A 25,085-nucleotide genomic window follows, 5' to 3' on the forward strand; every position below is an offset into this window, starting at 1 on the left:
AGTACCTTGTGTGTAGGGAGGATTTTTTTTTTTTAAGATGGCATACCTGAACATGTTTAATTGCTGATGACAGATGAGAGGGACTTGAACATGGTTAATGGCTGATGAGAAGAAGGTAAGAGAGAGGGAGGGAGAGAGGGGGAGAGGAATCAACCATTACTGGGTAGATATAAAAGTTTAAAGCCTATTGATACACTGTATATTGCTCACATGCTTTCTTAAAGGGTTTTTAAACAAAACACACTCCTGCCAGCATTTATGGAAGAGCTTTGTTTTTATACCACTTTGTCATCAAGTGTTATAAAAACAACAACAAAAAAAAACCTTTGCCAAAGAATCGCATTATTGTTCTAATTTGCTCTTATTTTTTTTTCTACTGGTGAGTTGAATGTTTTAAACAAGTGTGTGTGTGTGTGTGTGTGTGTGTGTGTGTGTGTGTGTGTGTGAATTTAGTCTATATCCTTTGCCCCAAACATTTCTATTTTAGAGGGACACTTTTATTTGCCACAAAAGGCTCAAGGTTAAAGGATCAGAATGGTATCATATTTTATCTTCCCAAATTATATGGTCTAGAGTCTTCATCTTCTTATAAGTACATGGCAGTTTGACAACTTTGGCTCAGCTAAGCAGAAGAGGCAGGAGATTGATCATCTGAGAGAGTGAAAAAGGGGGCCATGTCCAGTCTTAGACCCCTATCGTCAGTCCTTAACCTCCCTTTCCTAATCTGGGAGGGCATCCTTCCAGAGACTTAAGGCTTTGGCTCTCTGAGCACCCTTTCCGGGGGCGCGGCCCCCTACTAAGGGGCCCGGAGAGCTGTACGGCCCCTTTAAGAGTCCAGCTCCTCCCCACTCCAGGGAAAGTTGCAGCTTTTTCCGCCTCCCGGGAGGCTAAGTAGGGCTGCCCACTTGAACAGGATTGCAGTCTTAGCAGAGCAGCCCTCCCCCGAGTCCAGCACTGAGACGTCTCGCCCTCTCGCGGCACCTGTTGCAGTTGACAGGTAAGTCCGCGGCCAGCGGCCTCCCCTTCACTCTCGGTCCCAGGCTCCTCCTGGGCCCCTTGCCCTTTTTCGCTGCCTAAGCGTCCCCCACCCCTATTTCAGGCACCTGAACCCTTCCCTCACCCCCCTCTGCTCTCCCAAGTTTTCCTTCTCCCTAGCCGACCGCCTGTTCCCTCTGTCTCGTCTGCCTGTCTTGACCGCACCCCCCACGCTTTGACTCCCGTCTGCTTGGGGCGGTCCTTCCCCGCCAGTTTGCTTTCTCTCGGGCCTCTTCTGGCCCCTTCCCTGGCCCACCTGTCGCTAACTCGAGCGGTACCCCTCTGGGCTCTGCCTCCCCCGGGTCTCGCTTGGCACAGAGTGGCTCGACTTTTCCCGCCAGCCGGAGCTGAAGCCCCTCCCGAGCTGGCCCTGGGGGCGGGGGTGAGGCCGAGCTCCTAAACGGGAACTCCACCGTCGGAGAAGTCGAGTCACCTTTTCCGTGGTTCCATTCTCAGCGCTTGGTCATTGCGGCCGGTCTCAGTCTCTCACTGTTTCCGGACCTGGGATCTCATGGTGTCAGCTTCTCTGGCCTCCGTAGGTCCGCTAAAAGTAAAGGCTGAGCCCTACGTCAGTGGGCTTCCTCTGCGCTTGGGGCTGGGGACCCAGCTGTGTGCTCTGGAGTTGAACCGGTTTATTTTGCCACCTTTCAAGGTGGCTTCGGAGATCTGTTCCTGGAAGAGGTTCCCTAGAGCCCTCAGAAGGGGCACAGAACTCTCATATCCCCTGGGATGGTTTGTCAAGCGTCAGATGTTCCTTTAGCCCCTAAAGTTGAATGAGATGGTTGGGTTTTTGGCGATGAAATCATTTGGTTAGAATTTTGGTGAATGAACAGGTGATTTGTTTTTCATTAGCCAACATTCTCTTCCCCCCAGTAAATACCCTGCTTCTTCAGGACCAGAGGACCTAGCATTCCAGAATATTGCTTTTGGCAGGGTTGACCCTAGACCTTGTACATTTGTGACAGAAATTGGTCTTCATTGCATCCTGGATCTCCTATTTTTAACTGGCTTGTTTTCTGTTCTTTCAGCTCCCCACATCCCACTTCTCATAAATCCATTAATATTAAGGTGTTAATGACTTAATGTGTTTACCTCACTGGGCTGTGGAGAGAACAATGTTGAGGCCCTGATGAAGTTTTTTGTTGTAGTTGTAAATTGTTTTTAAGCTCCTGTTGGAAATCCAAGTAGAAAAAGACCACTGGCTTGGCTTGTGGGACTTCTCCTGGCTGGGGATGAACATTTCTGGTAACACGATTTTAGGTGCCTCGCTTTAGGTGAGAGCAGTGAAATGGAACTTGGAGGCCTATTCTGGGATAGTTTGTCGGTGACTGTATGTAGCATTCTAGTTGATGCTCTCTGAACTTATCCCCTTAGTGCTACTAGTAATGGTTGTTAGAATCTATTGAGCCATGTACTGTGATCAGTTCTTTACATAGTTATCTCATGTAATCCTTATAATAACTCTGTGTTGTAGGCACTACAGTTATAGCCATGTTAGGATGGAAAGGAGACTAAGAGGTTAAGTGCCTTGCCCCCAAATCACCCAACAAATGAGGGGCTGAACTGGGCCATCTGACTTGTGTTCCTATCCCCTGTTACAGCACTTGTGCTGTCTTATATTTTAGGAACACCAAATAGCTCACAGGTGAGGACTAAGTAATGAAAAATTTCTCTTCCAAGCTGAAGCATAAGTTTTGTTCCTTGACTCCATCTCAGATGTGCTGCAGAGACTTTGGGCCACTCTTACCTCACTGATTTCTTACCCTCTTCACAACTTCACTTTTAACATGGGGCCAATTGCCACATTACCACTATAAGCCCCCACCCCTGAGTGTACCTGGCTTAATGAAGCTTCTGGGGCTCTCAGTTCAGTAGTAGTTATCCTGAAGTTAGGAGACGGTAACCCTGGATTCTAGGGATGTGTGCCTGACTCAACTTCTTCCTTTCCTGCTAGCTAGGGAAGAAATGAGGGTGGGGTAAATGATAAGGATTTCCCAGCAGCCATCCCAGAGAGCCTGAGGGTGAGTGTGTGCTTGTTTTATCTGGGATGGATGGAGCACTTTAGGCAGGGACACCACAGGAGAAAATGTCCTCCTTGATCCCATTTCTGGGCCTTTGCTCAAACTGTTTCTTTTTCCTGAAAAACTAACTTGCCACCTGTACCCATCCTCCTGCCTTTAATTCCTATTCATCTCTCAAGATTTAGCTCTAAGGCCACTTCCTTTGTGACAACCTCACCACACACACAGTTCCTTCTCCCAAGCCAGATTACCGGTTATCCTGTCGTAGAGCACTTTTTTTACACCTCAGGGAAGCCCTGACCATCTCCCTTAGTTGTTTTTCCACCTGGAAGGTTGTAATCTCTTTTTATTTTAATTAAAATTTTTTTTAATGTTTATTATTTTTGAGAGAGAGAGTCACGAGCATGAGTGGGGAGGGACACAGAGAGAGGGAGACACAAAATCTGAAACAGGCTCCAGGCTTTGAGCTGTCAGCACAGAACTGCATGTGGGACTTGAATCCACAAACCGTGAGATCATGACCTGAGCTGAAGTTAGATGGATGCTTAACCACCTGAGCCACCCAGATGCCCCTAGAAGGTTGTAACCTCTTTAAGGGCAAGGTCTGGCTCTTGGCGCTCCCTTTCTCTTAAGTACAAGAGATTAACAAATATTGGTGCCAGCCTGGGGATACTAGGCCTTTAAGGGCCTGAGGTCTGGTGGTGGTGGGATTAAAGTACACAAAACACCTTCCTGAGGCACTAAATCCTAGAACTAGGAGTTTGTACTTATAAATGTCACTTCAGTGAGGCCTTATCCAATTACCTATTTAAACTTGCAACCCCATCCCTGAACATTCTGTGCTCCTTCTCTACGTTATTACTCTAATGTAACATATTGTGTATTTTTTTCATTTTTCTTATTATCTGTCTCTCCCTTGCCCCTCCATAATGTAAATTTCATGTGGGAAGGATTGGTGTCTGTTTTATTCATCAGTGGACCCCAGAACCCATAACAGAGCCTGGCACATCATAGGTGCTTAACTAATAGTTGTTAAATCAATTAATGAATTACAGTACCATTCTAGGAATTGGCTCTTTTGTGCTCTCCTGGACCTGAAACTAGGTATCCCTAGACTGTCACCTTACAGCTATAAGGTTGCTTCAGGCTCAGTTCTCACACAGCTTTCCTTCTGCTGAGTTTTGCTTTGAGACCGCATTCCTGATGACAGCTTTGACCTAGTTGGAAGTACTTCCTCTCCTTTTTTAAGGTCCAAGTTTCTGAATGGAAACTTCTTTTTTTTTTTTTCTGCTGTAAGCATTATATTTATTTATTTATTTATTAATTTTTTGTCCCTTTTTATTTATTTATTTTTTCCTGAATGGAAACTTCTAAAGTGAAAATGTAAAGGGGCTGTGCTTCTTGTTGGTAGGAAGGGGGACTTACACTGAGAGGAGAGGGTGTGGATTCTCAGATGTCTTGAAGCCTTTCAGGCATTTGGCAAGCAAGAAAGTTATTGTGCAATGGGGAAGTGAGCGGCTCCAAAGAATAAAAGGTGCCCCAAGTTCTGTTTCTGGCCTCAAGTTTCCCTTAGCTTTTTAGGCATGAGGAGACTATTGGATTATAAACTTTATGGAAAACACACTGCTGAGTGCTATGTGTGTAGTACTTGACTAGTTTTATACTAGGAGAATTATTCAGTGTGAGAAAACTACTATGTGACGTTAAAGAAAAAAGTTACCATTGTGTTTAAATGTTGTTTGAAATATTCAGCAAGAAAAAAAAAGCTAGAATTCCCTAAAAGACAGGCTTGGAAGGAGTTGGGTCCTTGATAGGGTGGTAAATGTGTGATTTTCTACCATGTGATGTGTGTTAACTTCTTTAAAACTGAAATTTGTATTAAAAAATGTCTGCTCAGCCTCCTCTTCTCCTAAATTTATCTTCCCAGCTTCTGAACATTGAAGTGACCTAGGGCTCAGTCCATGCATTTTTTTCCATCCAAAATCTTCCCAGAAGCACCCATCCAGCCCCATGGCTTGAAATACCATCTATCTATACACTCGTCACTCCCACATTTATTTGTGTGACCCAAGCCTTTCTTCTAAGCTGCAGCCTCATACATCCAATGGCCTACTCGACTTCTCTACTTGGGTGTCAAATAGATATCAAATGTAACAGGGCCAAAACTGGATTCCTGATTCTTCTCAAATCTCCAGCCCTTTCCCTCAGCCTTCCCCATCTCAGTAAAATGACACCATCATCCACTCAGTTGCTCAAGTCAAGAACCTAGGGTTGCCCTTGATTCCTCCTCTTCTCTCACCTCTCCATATCCAATTCATCAGCAAGTCCTGTTGACCTGATCTTCCAGCTGTGTCATATATTCTGCCAGGTGTCTCCATCTTCTCTGCCTATTACCCTAGTCCAGGCAACACAAGGCCACAATAAACATATTTGCACAGTGCTCAATAATGGATGTAGATATATATAACACACACAGATATTTCTATGGGATAGCTTTCTAGTAGAATTGTTGGGTCAAAGGATATTTACATTAAAAAATGTGAATAGGCTGTGCCAAAGTGGCATCCAGGAAGGTTTACATTCTTACCACAGAGAATGCTTTTCTGTATGCTCTTGCTGAGGATGGCCAGATTTTTGCTAATCTGGTAGGTGAAAAGTGGTATCTAACTGATTTAACTTTCACTTCTCTAATTACTAGTAACGCTGGGTATTTTTGTGTGTATACTAGCTGTTTGTATTTTTTCTGAGACTTGCTTCTTAATATCCTTTGCACATTTTTCTTTTGAGTTATATATTTAATTTGTTTGTAAGAACACAATGTTTATTAGGGGTATTTATTCATAGCCTGTTATACAGTACAAGTTTTTTTTCTCTTGTCATATGTCATAACTTTGTTCATGATGTGTACCTCTCTTGTAATCAGATAAAACACACTATAAAACATTTAAAAAAACATGTTCATGGGATGCCTGTGTGGCTCAATTGGTTGAGCATCTGACTCTTGATTTCAGATGGGGTCATGATCCCACATTCGTGGGGTCGAGCCCCATGTTGGGCTCTGCACTGAGCATGGAGCCTGCTTAGGATTCTCTCTTTCTTTCCCTCTCTCTCTCCCCACCCCCCCGCCCCACTTCCTCACTCGTGCACACTCTCTCTTTCTTTTCTTTTTTTTTTTAACGTTTATTTATTTTTGAGACAGAGAGAGACAGAGCATGAATGGGGGAGGGGCAGAGAGAGAGGGAGACACAGAATCAGAAGCAGGCTCCAGGCTCTGAGCCATCAGCCCAGATCCCGACGTGGGGCTCGAACTCACAGACCGTGAGATCGTGACCTGAGGTGAAGTCGGACGCTTAACCGACTTAACCGACTGAGCCACCCAGGCGCCCCTCTCTTTCTTAAAAAAAAAAATGTTCATTAGATTTAACAATTAGGAGATCAGTGATGACATCAGTACAGCAGGAGAAGAGAAGGCAGATTGTAGAGGATTAGGGAGTAAGCACTAAAAATGACTGATGAGGAATATGGTATACACTTTGAAAGGCTTGGCTACAATGGGAAGGAGGGAGTGTTTCTTATAGACAGTTGGGCTCAAGGAACAAGATAATCTTGTAAATTTTGTTTATTTTAGGAGACAGATGAACCCATTTATGTGTAGATGGCGTAGAACTTGATACCTCATTGCTGAGGAAGCAGAAGGGTGAGGGCTCCAAATTGAAAGAGGTGGAAAGACTGGCCTTAGAGAAGGGAAGATAGTTCTTCCATTGAGACAGGAGGGAAAGGGGCAGGATTCATGAAGCTGTCGAGAAGGAAGGAGCTGTGGAAGGACAAGATTTTGAGGAAGGTCCCATGTGATGCAAGCAGTGAGGGATTGGGATAGTATTCGAGAGGGATGAAAAGAGGAGCTTTTTAGAGGCCTATAATCCAGATTACGACATCATAGGGAGCCAAGAAAGGCTTGAATAACTTGAATTTGTCTCCATGCCTAGTCACAGAATCCTGTGTCCATTCTCTCCAGCAGCACTCATCAGCCCAGGTGTAGAAGCAGAGTGTAGATGATCTAGTTTGGGGGATTTTTCTGGGTAGCTGTGACAGAAATATAAAAGGGCAGGAGATTAGGTAGTGCTGGCAAAATAGAAATAGAAATAGAAATAGAAATAGAAATAGAAATAGAAATAGAAATAGAAATAGAATAGAAATGGTGGAACTCTGTGGCTTTCATATCTATGATTATCTAATTCTACTTTGAACTTGAGTAATTCTTAAGAGATGGAAAATTTTCATGGCATCTTGCACTGTTTTTTGTTTGTAGCTCTATTAATTCAGGCATCAGAATAGCTTTACTAACAGTGTCCTTAAAGTATTGTTTGTAACTTGCCAGAAAGCATGGGTTGATTTACTGAGGGCCTACAATTTGCTAGTTTCTAGGCTAGGCACTTGAGAGAGAGTGGAGAAGAAGACCATGGCCTTTTGTTCATGGAACTTACTTCATCAGGAGAGGTATGTGTTAAATGTTTAACTATCACATAATTAGTGATTTCATTGCATTTGTGGTAAATTCAGTGAAGTTTAATTTTTTAGAAATCAGATTGTCACATTGCTTTCTCTAACAGGTTTTATCAATTTACATTTGCCAACAAAGTATGAGAGTACCTCTTACATCTTCCCTTTCTAAAATTGAATATTGTCTTTTAAAAAAATTTGCTTAATTGATAGGCACATATGAAAGCATTGTTATTACCAGTAAGAGTAAAACTTTTTCTTTGTTACATCTACTGGCCATTTGATCTTCCTTCAAGAATTATCTGTTCATGCTCTTCTTCCATTACTTACCTCTCCTTGTTTTAGTAGATCTCTCCTCAGTGTTTGAACCCATTAGCCACCCTTCTCTCTCTCCTCCCTTAGCTCTGGAAATTATAAAATATATTTTACCTAGTCTCTGGCCATTCCCTTTGGATCTCCTTTGAACTTCTTTCTTATCCACCTTGGAAATGTTGGTGTGATTAGGGATCTGGCCACATTTTATTCCTTGACCTAACAAAAATATAGCAAACATAGGTCTTATGTTCTTCTCTCCATATCCTACTCCCCAGAGGTAACAGTATTAAATTTGTATCTCTTCCCAGACATTTTCCATGCATATATAAAATATTTCCTTCCTTCCTTCCTTCCTTCCTTCCTTCCTTCCTTCCTTCCTTCCTTCCTTCTTTCCTTCCATCTATTCATCCATCCATCCATCCATCCATTCTGTCTTCACTTATATGTTAAAAAATACACATGGAATCATAATGTATATGTTTTGCAATTGATTTTTACTTAATATTTGAGGCAAGCCTTTGATGTCAGTAAAAATAGAATTATCTCTTTCTTTTTAACAGTGGCATAGTATTCCATTATATGTATATGCCATAATTTATTTAGTCAGTTTCTTATTGATATATGTTTATATTTTATAACTTTTTTGATTATTCAAACACTGAGCATCCTTATGATATATACAGTAAAACCTTGGATTGTGAGTAACCTGTTCTACAAGTGTTCTACAAGATGAGCAAACATTTCTAATACATTTTAACTTGATAAATAAGTGATGTCTTGCAATATGAGTAGTATGTGATGCTGAATGTCACATGATCACAACTGAGCCAATGGTTCATGAAATTAACTTTGATATACAAGTGCTTTAGATTACAAGCATGTTTCTAGAATGAATTATGCATACAAACCAAGGTTTTACTGTATTTGTGTATATACTTGAATATCATTAGGATAAGTTTTTCAAAATGGAATTGCTCCATTGAAAAATGGTAAGTGGTAGGGTGCCTGGGTGGCTTAGTCAGTTGAGTGTCCGACTTCAGTTCGTGATCTCACAGTTTGTGGGTTCAAGCCTCATGTCAGGCTCTAGCTCATGTCAGTGCTGATAGCTCAGAGCCTGGAGCCTGCTTTAAATTCTGTGTCTGCCTCTCTCTCTGCCTCTCGCCTGCTTGCTCTCTCTCTCTCTCTCTCAAAAATAAATAAACATTAACAAAAAATCTAACAGAAAAGTGGTAAGTGGTGCTAAAGATCCAGAGAAATTTAGGAAGATAAAGGCTGACTACTGTCCACTAGATGGAGGTTTCTGGTGACCTTAGAGCAATTTCAGGGGGTGAGTGGGGTAGAATGCTTCTTTTGGTGGGTTAAGAAATGATTGGGGATAGGAGGTGGAGGTAGTGAATATGGACAATTCCTTAGAGAAATTTGGCTCTGCAGAGCAGTGAGAGTGGTAGTAGGGGAAGGGTTGAGATTTATGGATTTTTTTTTAATTTAGGAGGGACTTAGACATCTTTAAAAGCTGATGGGAAGGAAGGGATAATTTTTTATACAAGATTCTTTTTTTTAGTTAATTTTATTTATTTTCGAGAGAGAGAGCAAGCGGGGTAGGGGCAGAGAGAAAGGGGAGAGAATCCCAAGCAGGCTCTGCACCATCAGCACGGAGCCCCATGTGGGGCTTGAACTCATGAACCTCAGGACCTGAGCTGAAACCAAGAGTCGGGGGGCTCAACAGAATGAGACACCCAGCTACCCTGGAAAAAAGGGATAATTAATGGAACAAAGTCCCTACAGGGTGAAGTTTTTATGCCAGACGAGAGAGGATCCAGAATGAAGTGGAGGGGATTACCCTGACATAAGAGGAAGAACATTACAGTTGGGAAGAACAAAAAGTGAACATAGATGAAAATAGGTTTAAAGATTTGGTGACGGGAAATTCGTCGGGAAGATGGCGGCGTAGGAGGACGCGGGGCTCACAGCGCGTCCTGCCGATCACTTAGATTCCACCTACACCTGCCTAAAGAACCCAGAAAACCGCCAGAGGATTAGCAGAAGGGAGTCTCCGGAGTCAAGCGCAGACTAGAGGCCCACGGAAGAGGGTAGGAAGGGCGGCTAGGCGGTGCACACTCCACGGACTGGGGGGAGAGAGCCGGGGTGGAGGGGCGGCTCGCCGGCCAAGCAGAGCCCCCGAGTCTGGCTGGCAAAAGCGGAGGGGCCGGACGGACTGTGTTCCAACAGCAAGCGCGACTTAGCGTCTGGGAGGTCATAAGTTAACAGCTCTGCTCGGAAAGCGGGAAGGCTGGAGGACAAAGGGAGGGAGAGCTGCTGAGCCCCCGGACGGCAGAGCTCAGCTTGGCGGGGAACAAAGGCGCCAGCGCCATCTCCCCCGCCCATCCCCCAGCCAAAATCCCAAAGGGAACCAGTTCCTGCCAGGAAACTTGCTCGCTCCGCGCAAACACCCAACTCTGTGCTTCTGCGGAGCCAAACCTCCAGCAGTGGATCTGACTCCCTCCCGCTGCCACAGGGCTCCTCCTGAAGTGGATCACCTAAGGAGAAGCGAGCTAAGCCTGCCCCTCCACCCCCCGTGCACCTTGCCTACCCACCCCAGCTAATACGCCAGATCCCCAGCAACACAAGCCTGGCAGTGTGCAAGTAGCCCAGATGGGACACGCCACCCCACAGTGAATCCCGCCCCTAGGAGAGGGGAAGAGAAGGCACACACCAGTCTGACTGTGGCCCCAGCAGTGGGCTGGGGGCAGACATCGGGTCGGACTGCGGCCCCGCCCACTAACTCCAGTTATACACTACAGCACAGGGGAAGTGCACTGCAGGTCCTCACCACGCAAGGGACTCTCCAAAATGACCAAACGGAAGAATTCCCCTCAGAAGAATCTCCAGGAAATAACAACAGCTAATGAACTGATCAAAAAGGATTTAAATAATATAACAGAAAGTGAATTTAGAATAATAGTCATAAAATTAATCGCTGGGCTTGAAAACAGTATACAGGACAGCAGAGAATCTCTTGCCACAAAGATCAAGGGACTAAGGAACAGTCACGAGGAGTTGAAAAATGCTTTAAACGAAATGCAAAACAAAATGGAATCCACGATGGCTCGGCTTGAAGAGGCAGAGGAGAGAATAGATGAACTAGAAGATAAAGTTATGGAGAAAGAGGAAGCTGAAAGAAAGAGAGATAAAAAAATCCAGGAGTATGAGGGGAAAATTAGAGAACTAAGTGATACACTAAAAAAAAAATAATATACGCATAATTGGTATCCCAGAGGAGGAAGAGAGAGGGAAAGGTGCTGAAGGGGTACTTGAAGAAATTATAGCTGAGAACTTCCCTGAACTGGGGAAGGAAAAAGGCAATGAAATCCAAGAGGCACAGAGAACTCCCTTCAAACGTAACTTGAATTGATCTTCTGCACGACATATCATAGTGAAACTGGCAAAATACAAGGATAAAGAGAAAATTCTGAAAGCAGCAAGGGATAAACGTGCCCTCCCATATAAAGGGAGACCTATAAGACTCGTGACTGATCTCTCCTTTAAAACTTGGCAGGCCAGAAAGGCTTGGCACGATATCTTCAGTGTGCTAAACAGAAAAAATATGCAGCCGAGAATCCTTTATCCGTCTGTCATTTAGAATAGAAGGAGAGATAAAGGTCTTCCCAAACAAACAAAAACTGAAGGAATTTGTCACCACGAAACCAGCCCTACAAGAGATCCTAAGGGGGATCCTGTGAGACAAAGTACCAGAAACATCACTACAAGCATAAAACATACAGACATCACAATGACTCTAAACCCATATCTTTCTATAATAACACTGAATGTAAATGGATTAAATGCGCCAACTAAAAGACATAGGGTATCAGAATGGATAAAAAAACAAGACCCATCTATTTGCTGTCTACAAGAGACTCATTTTAGATCTGAGGACACCTTTAGATTGAGAGTGAGGGGATGGAGAACTATTTATCATGCTCCTGGAAGCCAAAAGAAAGCTGGAGTAGCCATACTTATATCAGACAAACTAGACTTTAAATTAAAGGCTGTAACAAGAGATGAAGAAGGGCATTATATAATAATCACAGGGTCTATCCACCAGGAAGAGCTAACTATTATAAATGTCTATGCGCCAAATACCCGAGCCCCCAGATATATAAAACAATTACTCATAAACATAAGCAACCTTATTGATAAGAATGTGGTCATTGCAGGGGACTTTAACACCCCACTTACAGAAATGGATAGATCATCTAGACACACAGTCAATAAAGAAACAAGGGCCCTGAATGATACATTGGATCAGATGGACTTGACAGATATATTTAGAACTCTGCATCCCAAAGCAACAGAATATACTTTCTTCTCGAGTGCACATGGAACATTCCCCAAGATAGATCATATACTGGGTCACAAAACAGCCCTTCATAAGTTTACAAGAATTGAAATTATACCAAGCATACTTTCAGACCACAATGCTATGAAGCTTGAAATCAACCACAGGAAAAAGTCTGGAAAACCTCCAAAAGCATGGAGGTTAAAGAACACCCTACTAACGAATGAGTGGGTCAACCAGGCAATTAGAGAAGAAATTAAAATATACATGGAAACAAACGAAAATGAAAATACAACAATCCAAACGCTTTGGGATGCAGCGAAGGCAGTCCTGAGAGGAAAATACATTGCAATCCAGGCCTATCTCAAGAAACAAGAAAAATCCCAAATACAAAATCTAACAGCACACCTAAAGGAAATAGAAGCAGAACAGCAAAGGCAGCCTAAACCCAGCAGAAGAAGAGAAATCATAAAGATCAGAGCAGAAATAAACAATATAGAATCTAAAAAAACTGTAGAGCAGATCAACGAAACCAAGAGTTGGTTTTTTGAAAAAATAAACAAAATTGACAAACCTCTAGCCAGGCTCCTCAAAAAGAAAAGGGAGATGACCCAAATAGATAAAATCATGAATGAAAATGGAATGATTACAACCAATCCCTCAGAGATACAAACAATTATCAGGGAATACTATGAAAAATTATATGCCAGCAAATTGGACAACCTGGAAGAAATGGACAAATTTCTAAACACCCACACTCTTCCAAAACTCAATCAGGAGGAAATAGAAAGCTTGAACAGACCCATAACCAGCGAAGAAATTGAATCGGTTATCAAAAATCTCCCAACAAATAAGAGTCCAGGACCAGATGGCTTCCCAGGGGAGTTCTACCAGACATTTAAAGCAGAGATAATACCTATCCTTCTCAAGCTATTCCAAGAAATAGAAAGGGAAGGAAAACTTCCAGACTCATTCTATGAAGCCAGTATTACTTTGATTCCTAAACCAGACAGAGACCCAGTAAAAAAAGAGAACTACAGGCCAATATCCCTGATGAATATGGATGCAAAAATTCTTAATAAGATACTAGCAAATCGAATTCAACAGCATATAAAAAGAATTATTCACCATGATCAAGTGGGATTCATTCCTGGGATGCAGGGCTGGTTCAACATTCGCAAATCGATCAACGTGATACATCACATTAACAAAAAAAAAGAGAAGAACCATATGATCCTGTCAATCGATGCAGAAAAGGCCTTTGACAAAATCCAGCACCCTTTCTTAATAAAAACCCTTGAGAAAGTCGGGATAGAAGGAACATACTTAAAGATCATCAAAGCCATTTATGAAAAGCCCACAGCTAACATCATCCTCAACGGGGAAAAACTGAGAGCTTTTTCCCTGAGATCAGGAACACGACAGGGATGCCCACTGTCACCGCTGTTGTTTAATATAGTGCTGGAAGTTCTAGCATCAGCAATCAGACAACAAAAGGAAATCAAAGGCATCCAAATTGGCAAAGATGAAGTCAAGCTTTCGCTTTTTGCAGATGACATGATATTATACATGGAAAATCCGATAGACTCCACCAAAAGTCTGCTAGAACTGATCCATGAATTCAGCAAAGTTGCAGGATACAAAATCAATGTGCAGAAATCAGTTGCATTCTTATACAGTAACAATGAAGCAACAGAAAGACAAATGAAGAAACTGATCCCATTCACAATTGCACCAAGAAGCATAAAATACCTAGGAATAAATCTAACCAAAGATGTAAAAGATCTGTATGCTGAAAACTATAGAAAGCTTATGAAGGTTATTGAAGAACATATAAAGAAATGGAAAGACATTCCCTGCTCATGGATTGGAAGAATAAATATTGTCAAAATGTCAATACTACCCAAAGCTATCTACACATTCAATGCAATCCCAATCAAAATTGCACCAGCATTCTTCTCGAAACTAGAACAAGCAATCCTAAAATTCATATGGAACCACAAAAGGCCCCGAATAGCCAAAGTAATTTTGAAGAAGAAGACCAAAGCAGGAGGCATCACAATCCCAGACTTTAGCCTCTACTACAAAGCTGTCATCATCAAGACAGCATGGTATTGGCATAAAAACAGACACATAGACCAATGGAATAGAATAGAAACCCCAGAAACAGACCCACAAACGTATGGCCAACTCATCTTTGACAAAGCAGGAAAGAACATCCAATGGAAAAAAGACAGTCTCTTTAACAAATGGTGCTGGGAGAACTGGACAGCAACATGCAGAAGGTTGAAACTAGACCACTTTCTCACACCATTCACAAAAATAAACTCAAAATGGATAAAGGACCTGAATGTGAGACAGGAAACCATCAAAACCTTAGAGGAGAAAGCAGGAAAAGACCTCTCTGACCTCAGCGGTAGCAATCTCTTACTCGACACATCCCCAAAGGCAAGGGAATTAAAAGCAAAAGTGAATTACTGGGACCTTATGAAGATAAAAAGCTTCTGCACAGCAAAGGAAACAACCAACAAAACTAAAAGGCAACCAACGGAATGGGAAAAGATATTTGCAAATGACACATCGGACAAAGGGCTAGTATCCAAAATCTATAAAGAGCTCATCAAACTCCACACCCGAAAAACCAATAACCCAGTGAAGAAATGGGCAGAAAACATGAATAGACACTTCTCTAAAGAAGACATCCAGATGGCCAACAGGCACATGAAAAGATGTTCAACGTCGCTCCTTATCAGGGAAATACAAATCAAAACCACACTCAGATATCACCTCACGCCAGTCAGAGTGGCCAAAATGAAGAAATCAGGAGACTATAGATGCTGGAGAGGATGTGGAGAAACAGGAACCCTCTTGCACTGTTGGTGGGAATGCAAATTGGTGCAGCCGCTCTGGAAAGCAGTGTGGAGGTTCCTCAGAAAATTAAAAATAGACCTACCCTATGACCCAGCAATAGCACTGCTAGGAATTTATCCAAGGGATACAGGAGTACTGATGCATAGGGGCACCTGTACCCCAATGTTTATAGCGGCACTCTCAACAATAGCCAAATTATGGAAAGAGCCTAAATGTCCATCAACTGATGAATGGATAAAGAAATTGTGGTTTATATACACAATGGAATACTACGTGGCAATGAGAAAAAATGAAATATGGCCTTTTGTAGCAACATGGATGGAACTGGAGAGTGTGATGCTAAGTGAAATAAGCCATACAGAGAAAGACAGATACCATATGGTTTCACTCTTATGTGGATCCTGAGAAACATAACAGAAACCCATGGGGGAGGGGAAGGAAAAAAAAAAAAAAAAAAAAGAGGTTAGAGTGGGAGAGAGCCAAAGCATAAGAGACTGTTAAAAACTGAGAACAAACTGAGGGTTGATGGGGGGTGGGAGGGAGGGCAGGGTGGGTGATGGGTATTGAGGAGGGCACCTTTTGGGATGAGCACTGGGTGTTGTATGGAAACCAATTTGACAGTAAATTTCATATATTAAAAAATAAAAAAAAATATAAAGAGAAAAAAAAATAAAGATTTGGTGACGGGAAATTGTCTGAGGGCATTTATTTTTTCTGTGATGTAAGAGGAAAGGTCATTCTTTTTAAAAAATATTTCTTTATTTTTGGGAGAGCACAAGCAGGGGAGGGGCAGAGCGAGGGGGACAGGATCCAAAGTGGGCTCTGCACTGACAGGCTGACAGCAGTGAGCCCAATGTGGGGCTTGAACTCATGAGCCATGAGATATGACCTGAGTTGAAGTCAGATGCTCGACCAACTGAGCCACTCAGGTGCCCTGAGAAAAGGTAATTCTTTTTTTTTTAATTTTAATTTTCTAAAATTACATCCAAATTAGTTAGCATATAGTGAAACAATGATTTCAGGAGTAGATTCCTTAATTCCCCTTACCCATTTAGCCCATGCCCCCTCCCACAACCCCTCCAGTAACCCTCAGTTTGTTCTCCATATTTATGAGTCTCTTCTGTTTTGTCCCCCTCCTGTTTTTATATTATTTTTGCTTCCCTTGTGTTCATCTGTTCTGTGTCTTAAAGTCCTCATATGAGTGAAGTCATATGATATTTGTCTTTCTCTGACTAACTTTGCTTAGCATAATACCCTCTAGTTCCATCCACGTAGTTGTAAATAGCAAGATTTCATTCTTTTTGATTGCCAAGTAATACTCCATTGTATATATACCACATCTTCTTTATCGATTCATCCATTGATGGACATTTGGGCTCTTTCCATTCTTTTGCTATTGTTGATAGTGCTGCTATAAACATGGGGGTGCGTGTGTCCCTTCGAAACAGCACACCTGTATCTCGTGGGTAAATGCCTAGTAGTGCAGTTGCTGGGTTGTAGGGTAGTTCTATTTTTAGTTTTTTGAGGGACCTCCATACTGTTTTCCAGAGTGGCTGCAACAGTTTGCATTCCCAGAAAAGGTCATTATTTAGAGCAGGGGTTGCAGTGGGGTAAGGTTTGGGTTGGAGATTTTTAGTGCTTGAGGAAGATTTGAAATAGTTATTGTGGTGAACAGGAAAGCATAGTTGTAGTGTCAGGCAGTGTTGAGGTGAGCTTGGTGACAAAGAATTCATATTGATAATGATCTACCAGATTGTGTTTTTTTTTTCCCCAGTAGATTTCAGTAGCTCCAGTGCAGGCGTAAAGCACAACAGTTGGGCTCTTCTAGAGTTACATTTTTATCAGATATTTGCAATGAAAATGGGTTATTGAGGATATTGACAGAGTGAAATTGAAACATTAGAACTCAAGCTATTTAGGAAAGGAAGTGAAGACAGGAAGGAGCTGACATAGCAGCAGAAGGGTGTTTGAATTCATGATATGAAAAGTAAAGTCCTGGATGATAAACTCTTGGGTGTGACTTAATATGATATTTGATATTTTTGATGCCAGCTCATTCAATCAACAAATATTTATTGTATGAATATTATGTGCCAGACAGTGCTCTAGGCACTGAAGATACTGAGATAAACAAAACAAAGTCCCTTTTCTCATCCAGCTTACTATCTAGTGGGGGAGATTATTCATTTTTATAAAAGGGCATCCTCCTTGATATGCTGATTACTGATTGTGTAGTTTTACTTAGAACTAATAATAAAGTCAAATATTTACATATACAGGGTGAGGAAAGTCCATCTAGACATTTTGAGTGCCTTGCTTTATTGTAAGTTATAGTAACTGGATTATGAAAATGTATACCTCCCCCCATAAAACTTTTTAATGTACTTTCATATGCTATGTCAGAACTGAAGATAAACCAAATATATATGTGCATAATTTGAACATTTTAGCAGTTTTAATTTTTTATGCTTTAGTATTTTTGAATATCAGGCATTGTTTCTAGCTTAGACCAGATGTTGATAATGCATGTAGTAATCTTGTTCCAGGGATTTGATGTAATATGTAAAGTAATTATGGTTAAGCAGTTTAGAAGGGAAGGAGGACTTGTAGTACATTCACATTTTACCTTTATTTTATATTCTCCATGTATACCTACTCTTTTGTGTATATATTTTATGTATATATTTATTAATATTTTATTTGAAGTAAATTAGCATTTATTTTATGTCTTATAGGTCTTAAATAAACCTTAAGATTGTCTGCCACAGGTATAGTTAAGTTTAACCACAGGTTATTTGATTGTGGTTAAGGTTTCTGTGGCCATAGCTAGGTCACAGTATCCCTAAAATTAAAAAAGAAACCAAATGCATGAAATCACAGTTAGGTGTGAACATGGGCTGGATTAGTCACAACCATCATGATTTCTCATCTAAGGGGACTGCGTGGGTGAGTTTTAGGTGACATGGCCTGCAAGGAAGAATTAGATGCTTAGCTAGAGTTCAGTTAGAAATCCCCATCATCGGTGACCCTGGTAAAAGAGGGTCTTCTCTGAAGGGATGATGGTTTATAATAGCTTGTTGACTAAAGAAAGATAATGGTGTTACACACAGTCATGAGACTTAATGAAGAATGACAATGTGTTGGTTCTCACCACACTTTAATAATGTTTTATGCATATAAATGACCTGGATTTTAAAACGTGGTTGTTTTTAGTTGGGGATTTTTGATCTCTTTAAGTTTTTGAGCTGTTAAGGAAGGGACTTTGGCAGAGAAGAGGATGAACTGGCCATCCTCCCCGGCCCCCCATCAATCTCATGGCGCTCTCATGAGACTGCCTGGCTCGTATGAGAGGTAGCTCTAAGTGTAGGTCTTGCAAGCTGGAAAGCAAAACGCAATTTGACTTATATATGCATTTCTCCTGTTGCCAAGGGTGCTATTTGGACACATGGTCTCATTTTTATGATCTTTTATATATACTTACTTCTATGTACCATGTTTATGGATATCTGCCTTCCAGAACTGGTGGTAGGTTTAAGACATCTGGAGTTGCTGAGGAGCAGGAAAAAGTGTGAAATCATGAAAATAAGACCATATTTTCATGTATCCAAAAAACCACTCTGCAGGAGAAATATGTGTATTAAGACAGCTTCCCTCTGGGACTTACTTTAGAAAAGTATGTATTATTTTAAGTGGGAATTTCTTCAAACCACTTATGACCAGAATTTGGTGGCATTGAAAGGTAACCATGTGGTTTCAATCGGGAGGAAATTATCCCCACCTGTGTGTGATTCTAAGAACTAAGGAAACATTATATTTTAGTTACTTCCCCCATATATTCCTACTGTCCTTTAGAAGGGAAATGCTGGATGAGGGGAGGTCAGGGGACTGAGAAAGTAAGCCAGACTGAGGGCCTCTCAAATGTTTATCTGTTACTAGCTGAAGACTTTTAAAAAACTCTTTTCCAGTTACTTAGGGTAAGATGTCTCTTTTCCAAACATTACCATGTATAAGCAATATTATCAGACAAAGAAGAGACTGTATAACATAGTGGTTAAGAGCTCAGACTCTGGAACCAGACTGGGTTCCAAAACCAGACTGTCACTTATAGGACAAATGACCTTGGGCAAGTTGTTTGCTCAATATGTGCCTCCCTACCCTCATTTGTAAACATAATAGTGTAGTATCTGCCTCACAGTATGATCATGAGGACTAAATGACTCCATCTTATATGAAGTGCTTAGAAAAGTGTTTGGTCCATAGTAAGCATTCTAGAAGTGTTACTGGCTTTCTTCTCCTCTTCCTCTTTCTTCATCTTCATCAGCTGGTGGCTATCTTTAAGATATCTAAAACTGCTCAATGCCTCATTATATGCAAACTCCACTTTTATGGAACCTGTTTTGCAAAGGATTGTAAGGGGCAAAAGAACCATGGTGCAAACCCAAAATCAGAATATTGTAAACTTGAGAACTAGTTTATAAATTTCTCATTGTTAGGGGAAAATAACAACTTGGCTACCATAACACTTCTAAGAATGGACCTCAGTGTAGGAAGGCCTGGACACATTGTCTGAGGCATGGATGTGCTCTGTGGGTGAGGTTGTGGGGGTCTGGACCCCAGTTGACCATTGGGAAGCCTAAGTTGCCCTTTGGGTTTGGAGCCTTGATTCTGCTCTTCTACATTATCACCACTCTTGTTTTTCTTCTTTTTGATTCTATTTTTAAAATTTATGCTATTTTGTTATGTTTTATGTATCTTTGTAAGTCATTTTAAATCCTGTCTGGAACAGTGTATAAATAAATATCTTTTAAACTGATCATATCCAATTACTAACATTTACTTAATATTTATGCTTTTCAGCCTACCTCCATGCAGAGAGATATGGTGACTTTCCATCTGGGCAAGACTGCTGATTAGATTTCTCAAATTTCATAGTAAGATGTCAAAACAGCCATATGCTTGTATCTTTTTCAAAGCATATGGTGAATAATAATTAAACATCTACCAAATTGGCTGCTTATTGTAGACTGGGCACTATGTTCTACCCTTTATTCATGATGTACACTGGAATCCTCACAGCCTTAGGCAGGAGCTCCTATTATTAATCACTGTTTTTATAAATGGGGAAACAGAGACTCAGGTCAAATAACTTGCCCAAAGTCACACAGCAAAACAAACAAACAAAAAAAAAAAAATAGGAAAGCTCTGATTGGAACACAGGCAGCCTGCCCCCAGATTCAGTGCTTATAGGCACTATTCTAAGCAGTACTACTCGTAATTAGAAATCTAGCACATCAGAGCCCCAAGTCCTAGTAGAAGAGGCTGTTCTGTGTTACAGAACATTCACAGGTTCTGAAGGTTTTACCTCAGTGTATATCTTTAATATGCCCCTTTCTATCTCTACTACTACTGCCTTCTACTTTGTGCTCTCATCATCTGCCCTCTAGATTTATATCACAGCCTTCTCAAATCCATATTCTGCACAACTGTCAGTGTTCTAACAAGCCTTTGCATTACGTAAAACCCTTCAATGGTTCCCATTGTGAAAGGTTGATTATACGTTTCTGAGCACAGTATATCAAACTCATGGTATGATCCCACCCTACCCCCCATCTCTTTCACATCCTCCTTTACAATTTACTATCCCATATTGCTATACTGCTTGCCCATACCGTGTTGCTTTATGCCTCCATGCTGTGTTCTCTACTTGATTAATCAACACATACACATTATTTATAGCTAGTTCATGTGCTATTATTGTTGGTATCTCTTTCTAGTTCTCTTTCCCCAAGCTGGACTTAGTGTCCAACCTTGGTATTTTCAATAATACCTTGTGAATATATTTCTTTGGTCACCATGTTCTTTTATGATTATTTAAGTATCTATTTCAATAGACTGTGAACTGCTTTGGGGCAGGGGCTATGCATTATTTTATCCTTAGCCAGTTAGCACAACACTTAACATGTAGTTGCCCGTCTGAACTAGTGTGTATTCTGTAAACAGTGCAAAATACAGAGCTGCAGGTCAGGGGAAGAAGTCGGATTTTAAAGGCCTGAAACCACACAGACATTCAAAGGTAACTACCAGGACAGTAGAGGGAGGTGTCACAGAAGAATCTTTGGGCCAGATACATTTACATTATTTAACCCAGGGGCCAGAAGGGGCTCAGGGAGATGGGAGTAGGGGTCTGTATCCAAAGAAAACTTGGAAAAAGAGAAACCAGATTTAGCAGCTTTATAGTTTGAATCTACCTTAAATTTGTTTGCATGGCTTTGATTAGATGTCTAAGACAGATTTTAATAAAATATTTAGAGTTGTTTTCTTGGAGGGACATCACCCTAAAATTGAAAGAGACAGTTGAGGGGCACCTGGGTGGCTCAGTCGGTTAAGCATCCGACTCCTGATTTTGGCTCAGGTCATGATCTCACTGTTTGTTGAGTTCAAGCCCCATATTAGCCTGCATAGCCTGCTTGGGATTCTCTCTCTCCTTTTTCTCTCTCTGCCCCTACCCTGCTTGTTCTCTGTTTCTCAAAATAAATAAATAAACTTAATAAGAAAATTAAAAAAGAGAGAAAGGGACAGTTGATAAAATGACCAACACAGTATCCCAATGTAAACATTTTATTGACTGTAACAGTGTTACATATTCACTCAGTTGTTACCAACCAAAAAATGTTATCAGTTGGTGCCTTTGTGCATAGGTGGCTGGATCCAGACAAGGGGATTTAGGGAAACCCTGCATTTCTGGAAGCTTTCCTTTCATGGATTTTTTTTTTTTTTTGTACAGTGTGCAGACTTATCACATAATCTGTTTTGGTCTCACTTTTCTGTGCTCTAAAATTCACTCTTTTACCTTCAGATTTTCAAATAGTAATTTTTTCCAAAAGGGGATAGATTTTGCTGGCTTTTAAGGGCTATGCCTCATTTATGTTTTGGAAAACCCACACATATAATAGGTATTAATTCTGACAGTGCTTTAGATAGGTCTGCCTCAGATACTGTAATTGCTGTGTTCACAATTAGTTAATAGAGTTCACTTCTGAATATACTTTATGGCAGCACAAATCCATATTCATTATGCTACCCTACATGCATCAGGGCAACTGTATTTTACAATCATCAGAATGATTTATTCTTTCCTAATTAACATACATCATAAATATATGCAAGCAGGATCACAATGACATATGGCAATTTGTAAGAATGGTTTCCCTTCACCCTACTTTAAGCAAAGCATTTCACAACTTTTTTGATCAGTCTCTCTCACCACCAAAAATTTTTATCACCCCTAATATATGTATATTTCCTTATAAACTATATATTCACCACTGTACTAATATTATATAAGACATTCATTTCTATAAAAATAGAAATACAGATGAAATGAACACTTTACAGTTAATTTTAATATTTATTAATGGTGTCATAACCCTTACTCTCATTTTGGTGAGAAAACTGACATTAATGTGCTTTATTTATTTATTATTTTATTTTTTACAATTAAAATTTTTTTAAATTTTTTTAAAAATTTACATCCAAATTAGTTAGCATATAGTGAAACAATGATTTCAGAAGTAGATTCCTTAGTGCCCCTTACCCATTTAACCCATCCCCCCTCCCACAACCCCTCCAGCAACCCTCTGTTTGTTCTCCATATTTAAGAGTCTCTTATGTTTTGTCCCCCTCCCTATTTTTATATTATTTTTGCTTCCCTTCTCTTATGTTCATCTGTTTTGTCTCTTAAAGTCCTCATATGAGTGAAGTCATATGATTTTTGTCTGTCTCTGACTAATTTCACTTAGCATAATACCCTCCAGTTCTATCCACGTAGTTGCAAATGGCAAGATTTCATTCTTTCTGACTGCCGAGTAATACTTCATGGTATATATATACCACACCTTCTTTATCCATTCATCCATCGATGGACGTTTGGGCTCTTTCCATCCTTTGGCTATTGTTGATAGTGCTGCTATAAACATGGGGGTGCATGTGTCCCTTCGAAACAGCACACCTGTATCCCTTGGATAAATGCCTACTAGTGCAATTGCTGGGTCGTAGGGTAGTTCTATTTTTAGTTTTTTGAGGAACCTCCATACTGTTTTCCAGAGTGGCTGAACCAGCTTGCATTCCCACCAACAATGCAAAAGAGATCCTCTTTCTCTGCATCCTTGCCAACAGCTGTTGTTGCCTGAGTTGTTAATTCTAGCCATTCTGACAGGTGTGAGGTGGTATCTCATGGTGGTTTTGATTTGTATTTGCCTGATGATGAGTGATGTTGAGCATATTTTCATATGTGTATTTACTATTCATATATTTTCTTTGGTGATGTATTTGTTCAAAGTTTTGTCCACTTAAAAATGTTGGTTGTGTAGGGTTTTTTTTAAATTATAGTTTTGAGAGTTCTTTGTATATTCTGGGTACAAGTCCTTATCACATACACTATTTACAAATATTTTCTTCCAGTAAAAGGCTTGTCATTTTAGTTTTTTATTAGCATCTTTCAAAGAGAAGAAGTTTTTAATTTTACTGAAGTCTAGTTTACTAACTTCTGGATCATATTTTAAGTGTCATAACTAGGAAATCTTGACATTTTTAAAAATTTTACTTTTGGATATCCAGTTTTTCCAGCATCATTTGTGGAAGTGATTACCATTTCTCTGCTGAATTCTTTTGTACCTTTATCAAAAATCAAGTGACTGTAAACATAAGGTTTTATTTCTGAACTCTTCTGTTGTTCTGTTTATCTTTCTGTATGCCAATTCCATTCTCACTTGATTATTGTAGATTTACGATAAGTCTTGAAATCAGGTTATGTAAATCTTCTAACTTTGTTCTACATATGTTTTGAACCTCACAATATATTGTTATATATATTTTTTTTACTTTTAAAAGTCAATTATTGGGGCGCCTGGGTGACTCAGTCGGTTAAGCCTCTGACTTCGGCTCAGGTCATGGATCTCACAGTAGTTCGAGCCCTGTGTCGGGCTCTGCACTGACATCCCAGAGCCTGGAGCCTGTCTCAGATTCTGTGTTTCCCTTTCTCTCTGTCCCTCCCCCACTCACACTCTGTGTCTTTCTCTCTCAAAAATAAATAAACATTAAAAATTTTTTTAAGTCAATTATTTTTTTATGTTTATTTATTTACTTTTACAGAACAAGAGCATGAGCTGTGGAGGGGCAGAGGGAGAGGGAGAGGTAGAGAAAATCCCAACCAGGCTCCATGCTATCAGCATAGAGCCCAACACAGGGCTTGATCTCACACACCATAAGATCATGACCTGAGCTGAAACCAAGAATAGGATGCTTAAACAACTGAGCCACCCAGGCAGTCTGGCAGTCAATTATTTTTTATTAAAGTGTTGCTGACACACACTGTTACATTAGTTTCAGATGTGCAACATGGTGATTTGACAAGTTTGTACATTATGCTGTGCTCACAAGCAAAGCTACCATCTGTCACCATACAATACTGTTACAATACCATTATCTGTATTCCCTATGCTATACCTTTTATTCCTGTGACTTATTTACTTCATAACTGGAAGCCTGTATCTCCCATTACTCTTCACCTATTTTGCCCATACCCCCATGTTTCTCCCCTCTAGAAACCATCAGTTTATTCTATATATTGATGGGTCTGTTTCTGCTTTTTGTTTGTTTGTTTGCTCATTTGTTTTGTTTTATAGATTCCACATGTAAGTGAAATCATATTGTGTTTGTCTTTCTCTAACTTATTTCACTTAGCATAATATTTTCTGGGTCCATCCATGTTGCAGATGGCAACATCTCATTTTTTTATGGTGAGTAATATTCCAGTGTGTGTGTGTGTGTGTGTGTGTGTGTGTGTGTGTGTGTGCGCGCGCGCGCGCGCACCATATGTTCTTTGCCCATTCATCTATGAGAAAAAAATATTTTTAGGGTGCCTGGGTGGCTCAGCTGGTAAATATTTGAGTCTTGATTTTGGCTCATGTCATGATCTCACAGTTTGTGAAATCGAGGCCCGAGTT

At 40.6% G+C, this 25,085-nt stretch overlaps 1 protein-coding gene across 10 annotated transcripts in view; it reads left to right on the plus strand.

Annotated features, from left to right (window-relative positions):
• The window catches only part of SYTL4 (synaptotagmin like 4), a 215,233-nt gene that overhangs the window by 157,101 nt on the left and 33,047 nt on the right, over positions 1 to 25,085 (plus strand). For 2 of the 10 annotated variants that reach the window (XM_019436037.2, XM_019436039.2), the window contains exon 1: positions 871 to 997. The exons of 6 other annotated variants lie outside the window; for them this stretch is intronic. The gene's annotated coding sequence lies outside the window, so the exon portion shown is untranslated. Of the gene's footprint in view, positions 1 to 870; positions 998 to 1,477; positions 1,586 to 25,085 lie in introns of those variants that run through there. 2 more of the 10 variants (XM_019436040.2, XM_019436038.2) reach the window with 2 other exon arrangements.

This window comes from Panthera pardus, unplaced genomic scaffold (genome assembly GCF_024362965.1).
Source record: "Panthera pardus isolate Hobbes unplaced genomic scaffold, ASM2436296v1 HiC_scaffold_27, whole genome shotgun sequence".
Taxonomy (NCBI): domain Eukaryota; kingdom Metazoa; phylum Chordata; class Mammalia; order Carnivora; family Felidae; genus Panthera; species Panthera pardus.